Below are 13,384 nucleotides of genomic sequence, written 5' to 3' on the forward strand. Positions count from 1 at the left end.
AGTAACTATGCGGACGACTCTAGCTACACGTGCAGATTACAATTATGAGGCGAATCGACAAAAACCATCGTGGGGTCCCCCATTACTTCTGCAAGCCCGAAACGGGTCCCGGCGCACTGGTGGTATAGAGTCGCTGTACGAAGGCACTGAGCTGAGGCAAGAGCCAAACATTAAAGGAAAGCGATAAATAATAAATTTATTCGTTATACATACAATATTTGTGAATTCAAATCGTTTTATACAAAAAAAAATGGTCTGATATCTACTCCTTCCGTTGCAAATGTCGACAAAAGACGATAGCTTTTCGTCGACATTTGCCAAGTGCATGACTCCCTTCGCTTTCCTGCTCACCTCTCATGCTGTTCCTCTCCCGTCGCGCTCCTTGCAAGGTAAACACGCTGGAGGTTTGATCTAGTCGATTTAAATTTACCGCGTTCTACTGCTCAAGGCCGGCTTCCTCTATGCCAGCGCTGCCGCAGAACGGAGACGCGTGGGAATCGAGGCGCCCTACTTCAAAGTTTTTTTCTGAAAACTTTGAATCACCAATAAAGGAACGTCTGAATTTCTTGGAGTTAATTTGCACCCCACAGTGCCAGGAGCAGAATAAGCGCCCCCGAATGACCTTTGACATCTGTGTATAAGCGCTACAACCTAGTCTACATAATTAACCCAAAAAGTCCCTCTCAAAGCGAAGGACGTAACAAGTATCTTAATTTACACAAGTGCACATCGTCAGTCTCTTTTTATATCCCTTGCAAAGTGCAGTGAAACGTCATGCGGCTAGTGTGTTTCGCTAACTAGGCAATCACGGCCGAGAAAAGAACTGCCATTGTCTGTCAAGTTGAAGGCGGCCGACCACACTACGAAATTGCTCGCTAATTTTCGATTTCAAAGCAAACCGTCTCCGACTACTTGAGAAACAGGGAGAAGATTCTGAAGGCAGCGGAAAAAGTACTTGCGGTAAGCAGAAGAATCTCCGAGACGGCAGCCACCCAAAGCTGAAAGAGGCACTAAGCATTGTAGCTAGCTACCCGAAACTTGGCTAAAAAAGTGGCACTTTCCGGAGATATGCCTAGGAAAAAGACAGAGACGCTCGCCCTGCGCATGGATATTACGGAATACAAATTCAGCAATGGCTCGCTACGCAACTTGAAGCAGAGATACGACCTGGCCTTCAAACGCATCCCTGGCGAGAGCGGTGCTGTCTACGTAACCCTTGCGTCAAATTACCGCGCCGACAAGCTGTGTTCCCTGCTGGGCCAGTACACCCCAGACAACATACTCAACTGTGATGAGACTGGCTTGTTTTACAAGATGTTGCCTGAGAAGGCGATTGCTTTCTCTGGCGAACCCTGCCGCGGCGGGAAGCACAGTAAGGAGTGATTCATGGTTGTCATGGGAGCCAACATGTCGGGGGCGGAGAGGCTTCCCCTCCTCGCCATAGGCAAATCAAGACACCCCAGATGTTTTAAATGACGTAAATCGCTCCCAGTTTCGCACGAAGCCAACTCGAGGGCCTGGATTACGCAGGACCTCTTTTAGTAGTACTTGCGGAAGCTCGACCGTAAGTACCAGCAACACAAGCGCGAGGTGCTTATTGTGTTCGTTGATAACCACGGTGCCCACGGGCAAATCAACAACCTGAAAGCCATCACCTCGGAATTTTTTCCACCGAATACCACCAGTGCAATGCAGCCCATGGACCAAGGTGTCATCAAGAACTTGAAGCTGAACTACTAATCGCGCGTTCTGAATCGCGTGCTGTTGTGGGTGGACAGTGACAAAAGCAACGTTGTGGATGTGTTGTCGGCTGTCAGCACCCTGTCTGATGATTGGACGGCCCTGACGCAGAACACGATCCGCTTGCAACTGCTTTCGGCATGTGGTATTTGTGGTTGCCAGTGAGAACGAGGATAGTGATACAGTCAAAACCCCACACATGAGATGCCGCCTGCCGCAGCATCCGAAATTTTCGATGACCTCCCTCCAAGCGGTATCGACGTTGGAGCAGCTACGTGAGTGAGTGAGTGAGTGAGTGAGTGAGTGAGTGAGTGAGTGAGTGAGTGAGTGAGTGAGTGAGTGAGTGAGTGAGTGAGTGAGTGAGTGAGTGAGTGAGTGAGTGAGTGAGTGAGTGAGTGAGTGAGTGAGTGAGTGAGTGAGTGAGTGAGTGAGTGAGTGAGTGAGTAGCGCACCTGTTCCCACGAGGCCTGCCAGTAATAGCCCCACCCGAAAGGCACCTTTTAAAACAATTCGCGACGAATCACCAAAACACATAGAGGTTTGCCTTTCAACAATTTTACGACAAGGGATAAAACGTCTCGCCTAGCGATCCAGTTTTCTGGCACATTCCCACTGGCGATTCGCCTCGTCGCGCGACGAAAAGCGACGAGCCGGCGGTCGCTTTTCTTCGCTTTGCGACGGGGGAGCAGATCCCTCGTCGCGCGACGGCCCCGCAAAACCGGTAAGCCAATCATGGCCGCGGAGTAGGCTGACGTAGCCGGAAACGAAACGTTTCTTTACATCCGGCTATGAAAACGCCGGTGGGCGGGCGAGCCGCCGCTGCTGGGCTCGTTCGGCCAGCGCTTGGCTGGCTTGGCCCGCTATATAACGCCGGCCGTACCCGCCGGGTCGGGCCGGCAAGCAACTTCCCGTGCGCTTCGGTTCTTTCGTCAGTGGCTTCAGCGTACGCGTGCACTAATCAACGAATAGCGTGGAACTCATCAGTGTGGAGAAATGTGTATGGATTGTAAAAGCAAGTAATCATCGTATACAGGTGGATAGCGAACGGTAGGTTGACTTGCAGCCTCTTCGTACTTCTATCGACGACTGGTAAACACGCGTAGAGTTCGGATGAGGACAAACATTTTCGGAGGCGTCAGAACTTTACGCCCGTGAAAAGAAGTGAAATTTGTGGGCCGTGATTCGGGTGTTCTGGCGTGAAAGCAAGCGTGTGCATTTCTTCGTGCAATAATATGTTGAAAAGAGCCTTCTTGAGTTTGTTATTTTCTGCTCCTTCCGCAACCCGCAATGCTTTCAGCACTTTTCCAGGTTAGTAGTATGTGTTTTAGTTTGCTTTCTACCTGCTTTTGTCGAGCTCGTGTAACATAATTTTCTTTGACTGCGAATGGCTGACGCACCAAGGAGGTCGTACAAGTCGGGAAGCAGCTGCGCTGAACGTAGTCGCATCATCGCTGATCGCAAGTGCGAACACCGCCTCAAGGCCTCATCGCGCGACACGCGTCGTCGCGCGACGAGGCGAATCGCCAGTGGGAATGTGCCTTTTGGGTGGGAATAGTATGTCGTCGCTAAAGGAAATGTGGGGCACTCTTTCATGTTCTCTAGGTAAAGTATAGCGCTCCATCACATGCATGGACAGTTCATGAAGAAATGACACAGAAAGAAGTTCCCACAACAGGAGCTTACAATTCTTTATTTTCGTGCAGTGTGTGTTCGCTTGTGTTGTGTGGTTGTGAGTTTTAACGACTCCTCACTACATATTCACCGACATTTTAAAAGCAGCGAAGCCACCATTCTGCAGGGCTTATCTTTTCTTTCGCATTAAAAATATTTTTCTCATTCTCTCAATCGATTTAGGCTCATCACGCCCAAAGTTTCCAAATTGTATAAGCGTAATAGTAAAAAACACAATTACCTTTTTCCGCACTTCCTCCGTACTAACACTTGCGCAAACAAAAATGAAATGCTAAAAATATATTCGCTTTAGAGGAAGCAAAAAACACGACATTGTGGAGGTGCTGGGTATCGATCCCAGTACCTCTCGCATGCTAAGCGAGCGCTCTACCATCTGAGCTACACCCCCGACGGGAACCGATCAGCAAAATTGCGTGACTTTACTTCGGTGCTCTCGTTTTCCTGTCGCCCCTGCGTTTGACCCAGATCAAATCCGGTTGCGCGCATAATTAAGGTTGCGCAATGATGCCCGCTGAGCCGGTACTTGTTGGTACTTCTGGTCTTTTGGGATGCGCGTGTCGGGGGTGTAGCTCAGATGGTAGAGCGCTCGCTTAGCATGCGAGAGGTACTGGGATCGATACCCCGCACCTCCACGACTTCTATTTTTGCACGCGCCACTTGTTTTAAATAGTCGTGCGTGTTTAGCTGTTGAAGGTTCTACAACTTGCTGTGTATTCTTTAGTGCCTCCAACAAAAATTATTTTTATGACTGTGATTTTCGGAAGCGCCACAGGTGGGCAGGTTTTAAAAAAAGTATTACCCATACAAGATAAATTATTTTTGCGTTTATTTCTCAACAGGTTCGGCACAGACTTAACTTAATAGGAATGTTTTCGCCCAGCGCAATACCACGCCGGATATGAGTACAGTGAAGAACCTCAACAGTGCACAATGGAAAAACACGCTTATCGACGTAGCCAGCGATCATTATTCCTGGAAACACTCCATGTGGCAGTACCAACGAAATCAAGGGAGCGCAAGCACACAAAAATTGACTGGGATCTCTTCCGGAAAATTCGACAAACACAAGACTACCTCAATATCGAAGATGTCGAGGAATGGGTGGAAATAATTCATGACCATATCGACTTGGCCTTTAAAACTGTTCCTGAAGAAGCAAATCTCGAGCGGGTACACTCGTGCCTGCTTCATATGTGGGAGTGTCTTTGTTCTGTGAAATTCATCACATTCACTGCTTCGTCACCACGGTCCTGACGTGTCCCTCCTACCCTGCCCTAAATCAAACCTGCGCCTACGAGTCACTCAGTGCACTCCCAAGCCTGCTACCAGAACTTACTGCCATTAGGGATGGCCTGCAGGCTCTTGCATCGACTTTGACTACTGGGGACAAGCTGGAACTTTACACGGACTCAACGGCAGCGTTTCGGGATTTCCGGCGTGTTGCGCGTTGTACAAGCCTGGCCGCACGCATTCACGAGATTATGGACACTTATCCATGCCCCATCCGCGTTTCATGGATTCGCCGGGACACTATTCCTTCCCACACTGTGGAAGTTTGCGCCTGCCACCGAAGAGACCTCCCACGGCCACTACCACTACTTCGAGTATCTACCCTAGAAGAACTGCTCGTGGAAAAAGAGAACCTCCGCCGCGCCACGCGTGCTTTACTTCCACCGCGTGGAACTGACCTCCCCAGTGGGCTCGCTCGCCGGGAGGAGGTCTTGCTGCGGAGGCTTCGAGTTGGGAGTGGCGTTATTCCCAGCAGTTACTCACGCTTGGCCTGCCCGATACCACGCCCCGTTTGCGGACACCTGCCCCTTTTGTGGGACTCCTGCGCCAGAAGCTGACGTAGAACACCTGTTGTGAACTTGTTCAGGTCTTAGAAACGCCAGAATCCAACACCTCCGAGGCACAGGGCTCCATCCTGGGAGACCCCCCGATGTTAAGCGTCGGATATGGGGACCCCAGTACCGGTCTCTTCTCGGCTTTCTGCGTGCAACTGGTGCAATGTTGTACCTTTAAACCTCCCTGCTATGCGGTAGGGCAATCTATCGCATTAAAAAAAAACATGTGAATGTGATGACTTTCCCGACGATGTATTCTTTCTCCTCAGACTCTGTATTATTTGGCGTAGCAGAATGGCCGTCAGAAACAGTGACGAGCATGCTCGGCCGGTGGCTTCTCTTCATCATCATCAAGAGCTTGTTTGTGTCTACTGCAGGACGAAAGCCTCTCCCAAAGATTTCCAGCCACCCCTATAGAGCGCCTGCTGAGTCCATGTTTTCCCAAAAACAAATTTCGTAGGTCATCTCACCAACGAGTTCTTGACCGACCCCTGGTGCGTTTGCGGTCTATTGGCAGCCAGTCTGTCAAACGGATGGTTCACTTGTTGTCTCTCATTCGCATCACGTGACCAGCCCATCCCCATTTCCAAAATTAGCATCATGGTCCCTAAATTGGTTAACTTAGGGACTTCTCTTACTTCGCACAAAATGTTAGCAAACTGAAGGAAGTGTACGCCAAACAAGGTAATGGTGATGACGTTTTGTCACTCATGAGTGTGTTCATCATTATTCAACCCAACACATTTTAACTGCAAACAAGGTTCGGCAGCGTTGTTGTGTCAATCTGGAGGGTTTTTGTGGTGTGTGACGTCAAGCCAGGCTGAAAAAAGAAATGCGACAGAAAGGGTTGCGTGCGACCGTTAAAATACGTAGTTATGAAACAATGACAAGGCCAAGCCGGAGTTACGACAGGCCGAGTTGCATATTGTATATTTTGTACCACGCTTAGTGTGTAGGGTCCGTGAAGTTTTAAACATGTGTTATAGGGATGAAGTTCATTGAACCAATTGAGTTAAATGAAAGTGCTTTGGCATGTAAATGCCATTTAACATGTTCATACAGGGATTGATTTGTCACACTAAGGATATGGTGTGTTAGAGTGCTTTTGTTGAGTATTGCAATAAAGAAAAAATAATGTCGTTGTAGTGTAGAGGATTCATCTTAGCTTCTTGATCCCAAGGACGGTGGTTTTTGATGAAGGAGATAGAGAGCAACCTCGGCTTTAATTTGTGGAAGTTTGAAAAAAATTGAAGATTGCCTTTTTTTTAATTGGCTTTCAATATGTACCACAATGCGTTACCTTGCTGCAGTACAGGACTTTTTTCACAGTGAAGCGTCTTGACCACATAAACTTAAATTGGCACAAACCTTTAACATAAATAGAAGAATAATTATAAAAAATTGCAATTGTCTAGCTTGTTTAGATTCTCAGAAAAAAAAGTCCCACATTTGGGCAATTCTATTAATTTTCCCAATTTGGGAATTTTTATTTAAAGGAATTCGGTCTGCAAGCCAATAGCAAGCACGTTAAAGCATTTCATAGTACGCAAAGGCTTCACAGAAAAAGAATAAGGGCGATAGCTACAGTAGTTTCTGTTTTACAGCGGTAAAAGTTTCCAATTTTCCGCGAGCCGCTCAACGCGCCAGTTACCCAAGCCGGCTTTGGAAATTTTTTCCAGAAAGTGAAAATTTTTTTCCACAAAAAAAACTTCATACATATTTTCCCCTGTGCTCAAGAAACTGCATATAAAATTTTCGTCAAAATTTTCGTCAAAAATTAAACCCAATACACACATTACAGGCTAAAATGCTGGTTGGAGAACAGGCTGGTTGGTTGGGTGGTTCCATTGGCGAGGTGCGATCAGCTCCTCGTCGCCTTCAGCCTCGGCGCCATTGCGTGCCGATTGAGAGCTGCTCTCTAGCTATTTATTCATTTGTTTGAAACACCTTGGAGACCCCAGAGGGCATTGAGTGAGGGGTTTATAGGGGGGAGGGAGCGCTGGAAGTTTAAAAGAGGAGTGGGGGGAGCTGGGGGTGGCGTAAATTTATTAGGTTAGCTAAGAGTAGGGCAAGTACGTGGAATAAACCAGGCAGGTCGGTTGCTGACAACCAACGTCCTAGTTCAAAGGGAGAGCTACAAATCATCACCAACAACAACAACACAAAAAAAGCCATAAAACAGAGTAAGCCGCCTTCTGCAGCATGTTACTAAAGATATGTCCAAAAACGGGAATTGTCGCTCTATCAGAAACTTTTACTCACAAAAATGAAAGAATGGGAGCAAACTTCTTCACTGGTAAATTTCAGGCGGGAAACAAGGAAAAGAAAGAAATAAGGCGAGGTGAATGAACGAAGGGATGCAAGCGCCAGAGGGGAAACAGGAGAAAAGGCATACTTCATCAGGATTGAAACGAGGATAGAAAACGTTGTCTAAATGCGTGCTTTAATTGGCTGAACCCGCAACAGTTCAAAAAAAGGGTTAGTGGGAAACATTAAACAAAAACAGGAATTCTTGGAGGTGCTGGGTATCGATCCCAGTACCTCTCGCATGCTAAGCGAGCGCTCTACCATCTGAGCTACACCCCCGACACAGAAGAGGCGACAACGGTGCCAACCAGAAAAAACCAAGGCGCTTTGCCAAGTCTCCTGGGCATCGTTGCGCAACCTTTGTGAGGCGCACAACCGGATTTATTCCGAGTCCAAGACAGGGGCGACAGTAAAACGGCAGCGATAAAACCACGTACGTCTGCTGCGTGCTTTCGTCGGGGGTGTAGCTCAGATGGTAGAGCGCTCGCTTAGCATGCGAGAGGTACTGGGATCCATACCCAGCATCTCCACAACTTTTCGTATGATATTTTGTCCCCGCCCTTCCACTGCCCTCAAAACCCACAAAGCAAGCTGATCTGTGCACTTGCACTGCTTCGACGCTTATTTCGTTTCCTGGGAGACAAACCGCGATCACTGAAATAGTTGTTTTTTGCTTGTTTTCTTTATGGAAGCCCGAATTAGTCCATTACGTTAGTGTGCTAGAACTCTGTCGCTGTAAGTCGTCCCTGAAGCAAATGCGCAGTTCATCTGCGACTAAATGAGCTGTCAATGCAAATGATGTAAATCAAGAGCCCGTTTCAATTCTGTATTAGGCGCGCACATAATTCAAGAACAAGGCAGCACGCCGGTAGCAACACCTTCTGTATACGCGATTAACAAAATTTGATAACATGCAGCTCTTAAAGACTTGCGGCTGAATAATTTTATCGGCTAGTTCGCTTTAAAGACTCATTAGGTTGGATTGTGGGGGAGGGGGGGGGAGACTACATGTTATAGAGGGACTTTTCACGTGTCCTAGCCATTTGCACAGTCATGTTACTAGCCGCCTACTAATACCTAGGAAGGCCTATACCCAGTCTAAGTTGTTGGGTGTTTCTTTTCTACCTGGGTGTACTGCAATGTGAACGTTTGGGAATTTGGTTTCTGTCAAAAGCTGTGGTCGTGGAGAAAAGAGATATAAAGGGAGAACTAGAATGATTAAAAGCTGATTGCCTGGACTGAGTGCGACTAGCAGCATTCAAGTATCGTATGCACCGATTGGCTTTGCTGCCTTTTCCTTCTTATTCCGTGTTTTATGTTTTGTGCAGTTTTACTAATTTTGTGAAATTTTATTTATTTTGGGGAGCAAAGTGGGGACTGCAATCTCACCTCCTCCGCAGATGGCCACTCTTCACTTCTCAACTAACAATGCGGGAAAGACAGCTTACAAGCTTACACTAATTTGCCTAAAGTCGGCTGCACCCCTGAACAAATCTGCTTTGTTGGGGACCCATATTTCCAGGGGCTTTATAAGTCGTATGAAAATATATACGTCCTTATAGCATTTGTATTTTATTAATTTTTACACACGCTGACCCCCCGGTGCGTAGAAATTTTTTTTTCCCTCGGGCGAAAGACCCTAGGACTCTACACGTATATAGCTTCACTGCAAGAGTCGACGCATAAGCGGCAAACACTTCGTCACTATACCAGAACAAAAATGAGATCAAATTAGGCGGCTGTACCTTTTTCCTGAAGGCCGCTGCTTCATGACGGCTCTGTAATGTTTTGAAGGACAGTGGACGTCTGTCTAACACTGACATTTTGGAGTTCTGCTTTTTCTTTCCCGCGCAAATAGCAGTCCGAAGGTAAACAGCAGACGCTGAATGCCCCCGCTGAATTCCCATCGGCGCATGACGCACAGTTAACTCTAACAAGTAATACGCATCAAAATATGGTTCGTGTAACTGGCATGCCTCAATTTTTCTACCAATGTCGAAAGTTCGTAGCTAATGTGAAGCACTGGTCGAGGTCCACAATGTATTAGAGCTAAAAGCTTTCTCCCTCTTTCGAAAATGGTCTACTCACGGATTAACGTGAATGATTACTTTTTCGTGAAGAAATTGCGGAGCGAATTTCTCGTGTCATGCTTGTTACAGGTGTGGCGTGGTCGTCGATGTGCTTACGGGCTCGTTTTTCGACTTGGTCGTATTCTTCATTGGATAGGAGGCCGATGAGTCTTGGCAACCTTTGTCGTGTCTCCCTAACCTTGTACGACGTCTTTAGAGCTGTGCCCTTCGCCAGCGGCTCACTGAAAGATGACAAAGTGGCTATCGGCTGCACATTTCGAAGGACTTCATTGAATCTGGGCCCAATATCGCAGCTTTTATTGCTTTTATGCATATTGCGCAAAATCTGCAGAGCGACTTTAGAGTAGGCAAACCACGTCGCTTGCTCATGACAAGGGCACTCATGGACGGGCGGTTCAGTAATTGCCCTCGATAAGGCTGTTATCAAAGGAACTTATTAAAACTACCTGTGACACTCGGGTATATTAGGGGAGCATAGTCAGAGATTAGCCTGCGATATAATTGTAATGTTGGTCCCAGTGAGAAAACTCTAAGCTGTATCAAAATATTTGCCTCCCCGCTTGCTACTAACATGCTTTCCAGGCAAAAATTTTATTGCTTAATTATTAGTCACGTGATTCCAGTTGTTCAGCTGGGCGATCGAGTAACCCTTTGTAGGGCAGGATATGTTTTTTTAAAAAAAACTAGAAAAAGGTTGTCTTATTTTACTAACCAAGCCAACAGAATTAGTTTGCAAGAAATTTCAAGGCTGAACAATGAGTACTTTATTAAAAAAAACTGGGACGCATTCGTCCCACTGAAGCTAAATTGAAATTCAAAAAGTGGGACGCATTTGTCCCAATGCTCCTTGAGGGCTCCTGGGTTACATTCGGCCGGCATGAAAAGGTCCAAAACACGTTGAACAAAGGGGCACATTGCACACAGAACACAGAAGATTGGTGCGGGCTTCTTTCTTGGCAGTCGAGCACCAACGACACCGCCTCCTTTTTGCAATCTTCTGAGGGTGATGTCCAGCTCCCAGAAATCGGACTTCATCAGCAACCCCTACCATTTTCTGGCCATGTTTGGCACCTTTTTTGTTGACTCGATAAGGGCGATTGCTGGACCCTTTGAATGTTTGGCCGTTTATCAGCTGGCGACCGAGGACGAGCCGGAACCAAAGGTAGCTCATTTCACTGACTGCTTTCATTTGAAGAAAAGCATTTACTATTGCTGCGTCCAGCAGAAAGTAAAAAATTCGGTACCACGACTTCTTCGATCGTCGATCCACCGGGTATGCGTTCCTTCTTTGGTCAAACTTGTCGACTCCACCCATCCAGGTATTGTAGTCGGAGACTGCTTTTGGGCACTGGACGGATATGGATGAGCCATTGGAAAGCTTTCGAACAACGTCCTCAGTGTCGCTGGGGTGATGAAAGTTGGACAGCACGTGTACGTTTTTCGTGTCCCGCCACTGATAAGCTGTGATGCTCCCTTTCGCCCGCCAGATATACTCTCCCTTCTGTAGCTTGTTATCCCGTTTGGTTTCGTCAGGTAAGTCCTTGCGGTTTGGGCGAACCGTTCCTGCGGCCAAAATGTTCTTTTCTTTCAAGGCCTCCATTAGGCGTGTGGACGTGAAAAAGTTATCGAAATATAGCTGCGTGCCAGCCTCTACTCCGTCAATGAGGGAGAGCACAACATGCTCGCCGAGACCTACGTTCGCAGGTCGGTCTGCACCTTTGCCTTCGTACACCTGAAATTCAATCAGGTAACCTGTCTGGGAGTCGGCTCTGCACCACACCTTGTATCCCCGCTTGATAGGTTTCATGGGAAGGTACTGTTTCAGTGAGGACCGGCCTTTGAATCGTATCATACTCTCATCAATGGCTTGGTGCGCTGATGGAGTGTATTGTCTCTTGAAACTTTCATTCAGTGCAAGGATGAGAGGACGCACTCTTGCCAATCTGTCGTACCCGTCTTCACCTTTCTTTTTTTCCTTGGTTAGGTCGGTGAGGTGCAAACAGTTCATAATGGCTTGAAAACGACGGAACGACATGACCTTTGATATTTCAGGACAATTGAAAAAAGTGTCACTGCTCCAGTACAGGTACACTTGATGCCTGGGGTTTGTGCTCATCAGCAGAAGTATGCCGAAGTATGCACGGAGTTCATCAATTGTAAGCTCTTTCCAAAGTTGTCGGCCTTTCTGTTTGGCAACGCGGTTTGTCTCAGTCACCAGTGTCTGCATGATACCTTCGTCAAAATAAAGAGCAAAAGCTTCACACGGCGTCGTCGGGAGGTTTGCACTGTATTGTGGGTCCCAAATTTTCGGAACACGAATGACGGCATCCGGTTCACTGCCATTCCATGCCCCAACCTCCTCCTCTTCGACTTCTGCTTCGTCGCAAATTCTAGGCACTTTCTTCTGCTTCTTTCTCTTTCTTGCATAGGTAGCCTTTCGCTTTTGTGGTTTGCTCGTTGATGCCGCCGCTTCGGCTTCACTGGTTTCCTCATCTGAATCGGGCGGAGCGAGCTCGGGTACGAAGTCTTCATCCGTATCTCTGTCGGAATCACTCGACGTAGGGTCGTCAGGAAGGCTAACATATAATTCCAGCGCTTCCTCTCGCGTCAGCAATCGTTTACCTGCGTTTTTACGAGCAAACAGAAAACAAAAGAGTCGGCGAAATGTTTCACTGCACATCGAATGCAGGCAGTGGTGGCACAAGGCTTAGCCCCTCGTCATGCAGTTTTTGCCCTGGCACCATTCGAAAACGCTTTTAGAAGTAAGTATTGCTTCTATTGTTGAAAACACCCGATTATTACAAGCTGGAACTACTACTTTCAAAGCACAGAAAAGGGTACACTCACTTGTAATCTTGAATTATTCCTTTCCGGAGACTCACAATGCGGAAATTTGCGCCGCCGGTGAAACGGGAAACACAATTTTCTAAATAATGTACACCTAACGCCACCTATTGTACAGCTTCTGAACCAGATTCAACGGAAGTGTAAAAACCCTAATGTAGATGGCAGCACAGAAAAAATGGGCTTGATGCGTCCCATTGCCTCTCACGAGCAATTTTGTGGGGAACAAAAAATGGGACAGATATTTCCCGTTGCCCTACAAGGGGGTAATTTGACTTCGATGATTGCCCGCACTGCAGCGTAGGAAACACAGAACGCATCCTACCTCTCGAAAGCGGAGCTTGTTGAGGTAGGTGGGTCGTTCGGTCGGTTGTTTGGTTGGTGTAGTTGGACCACCAGTGCTAGCCTTGTAGGATATGCTGGCGCCACTGCAGTTGCACCCAATGAGTCAAATCCCATGCCTCCTTCACTTGGTTTCGGAGAGTGGGGGTACCGAAAGCAGCTAACGAGGAGAGGCGACACCTCTCCTGTGTAGTGTCCAATGCCCCAATGGGACGACGACTTGGCCCAGAGTGCTGAGTGTGGGGCTGCTAGCTTGCGCTTTGCGGAGAACAACGTAGTCCGCCCAGCACTATGCTGTGGGCAGCTCGTTACATAGTCGATCGCACGAGGCCCAGCTTGAACCGCCAAGCTGTAGTTTTCGCTGAGTATGTCGGAACACAGTATAGTGGAGTTGCATCCTGATTGAAAAGTGGTTGATATTGGTGACCACGCGGAGTCTTAAAAAGGTACACAGCTGCCCGTATGAAATGATCCGGTGGTCGCGGGAAACTTTCACATAGAAATAAATGACAGCATTTTGTGCCA

At 47.5% G+C, this 13,384-nt stretch overlaps 4 non-coding genes across 4 annotated transcripts; 2 read left to right on the forward strand and 2 right to left on the reverse strand.

Moving 5' to 3' along the window:
* Positions 1-3,747: 3,747 nt before the first annotated feature.
* Positions 3,748-3,820, reverse strand: Trnaa-agc (transfer RNA alanine (anticodon AGC)). Its single transcript has one exon. It is a non-coding gene; the product is annotated as a tRNA-Ala (tRNA).
* Positions 3,821-3,991: 171 nt separating this feature from the next.
* On the forward strand, positions 3,992-4,064 carry Trnaa-agc (transfer RNA alanine (anticodon AGC)). The gene has a single exon. It is a non-coding gene; the product is annotated as a tRNA-Ala (tRNA).
* Positions 4,065-7,789: 3,725 nt separating this feature from the next.
* Trnaa-agc (transfer RNA alanine (anticodon AGC)) lies at positions 7,790-7,862 on the reverse strand. Its single transcript has one exon. It is a non-coding gene; the product is annotated as a tRNA-Ala (tRNA).
* Positions 7,863-8,040: 178 nt separating this feature from the next.
* On the forward strand, positions 8,041-8,113 carry Trnaa-agc (transfer RNA alanine (anticodon AGC)). The gene has a single exon. It is a non-coding gene; the product is annotated as a tRNA-Ala (tRNA).
* Positions 8,114-13,384: the final 5,271 nt, after the last annotated feature.

This window comes from Haemaphysalis longicornis, unplaced genomic scaffold (genome assembly GCF_048455015.1).
Source record: "Haemaphysalis longicornis isolate Haplotype H1 unplaced genomic scaffold, Haemaphysalis longicornis Haplotype H1 scaffold_5, whole genome shotgun sequence".
Classification (NCBI taxonomy): Eukaryota; Metazoa; Arthropoda; class Arachnida; order Ixodida; family Ixodidae; genus Haemaphysalis; species Haemaphysalis longicornis.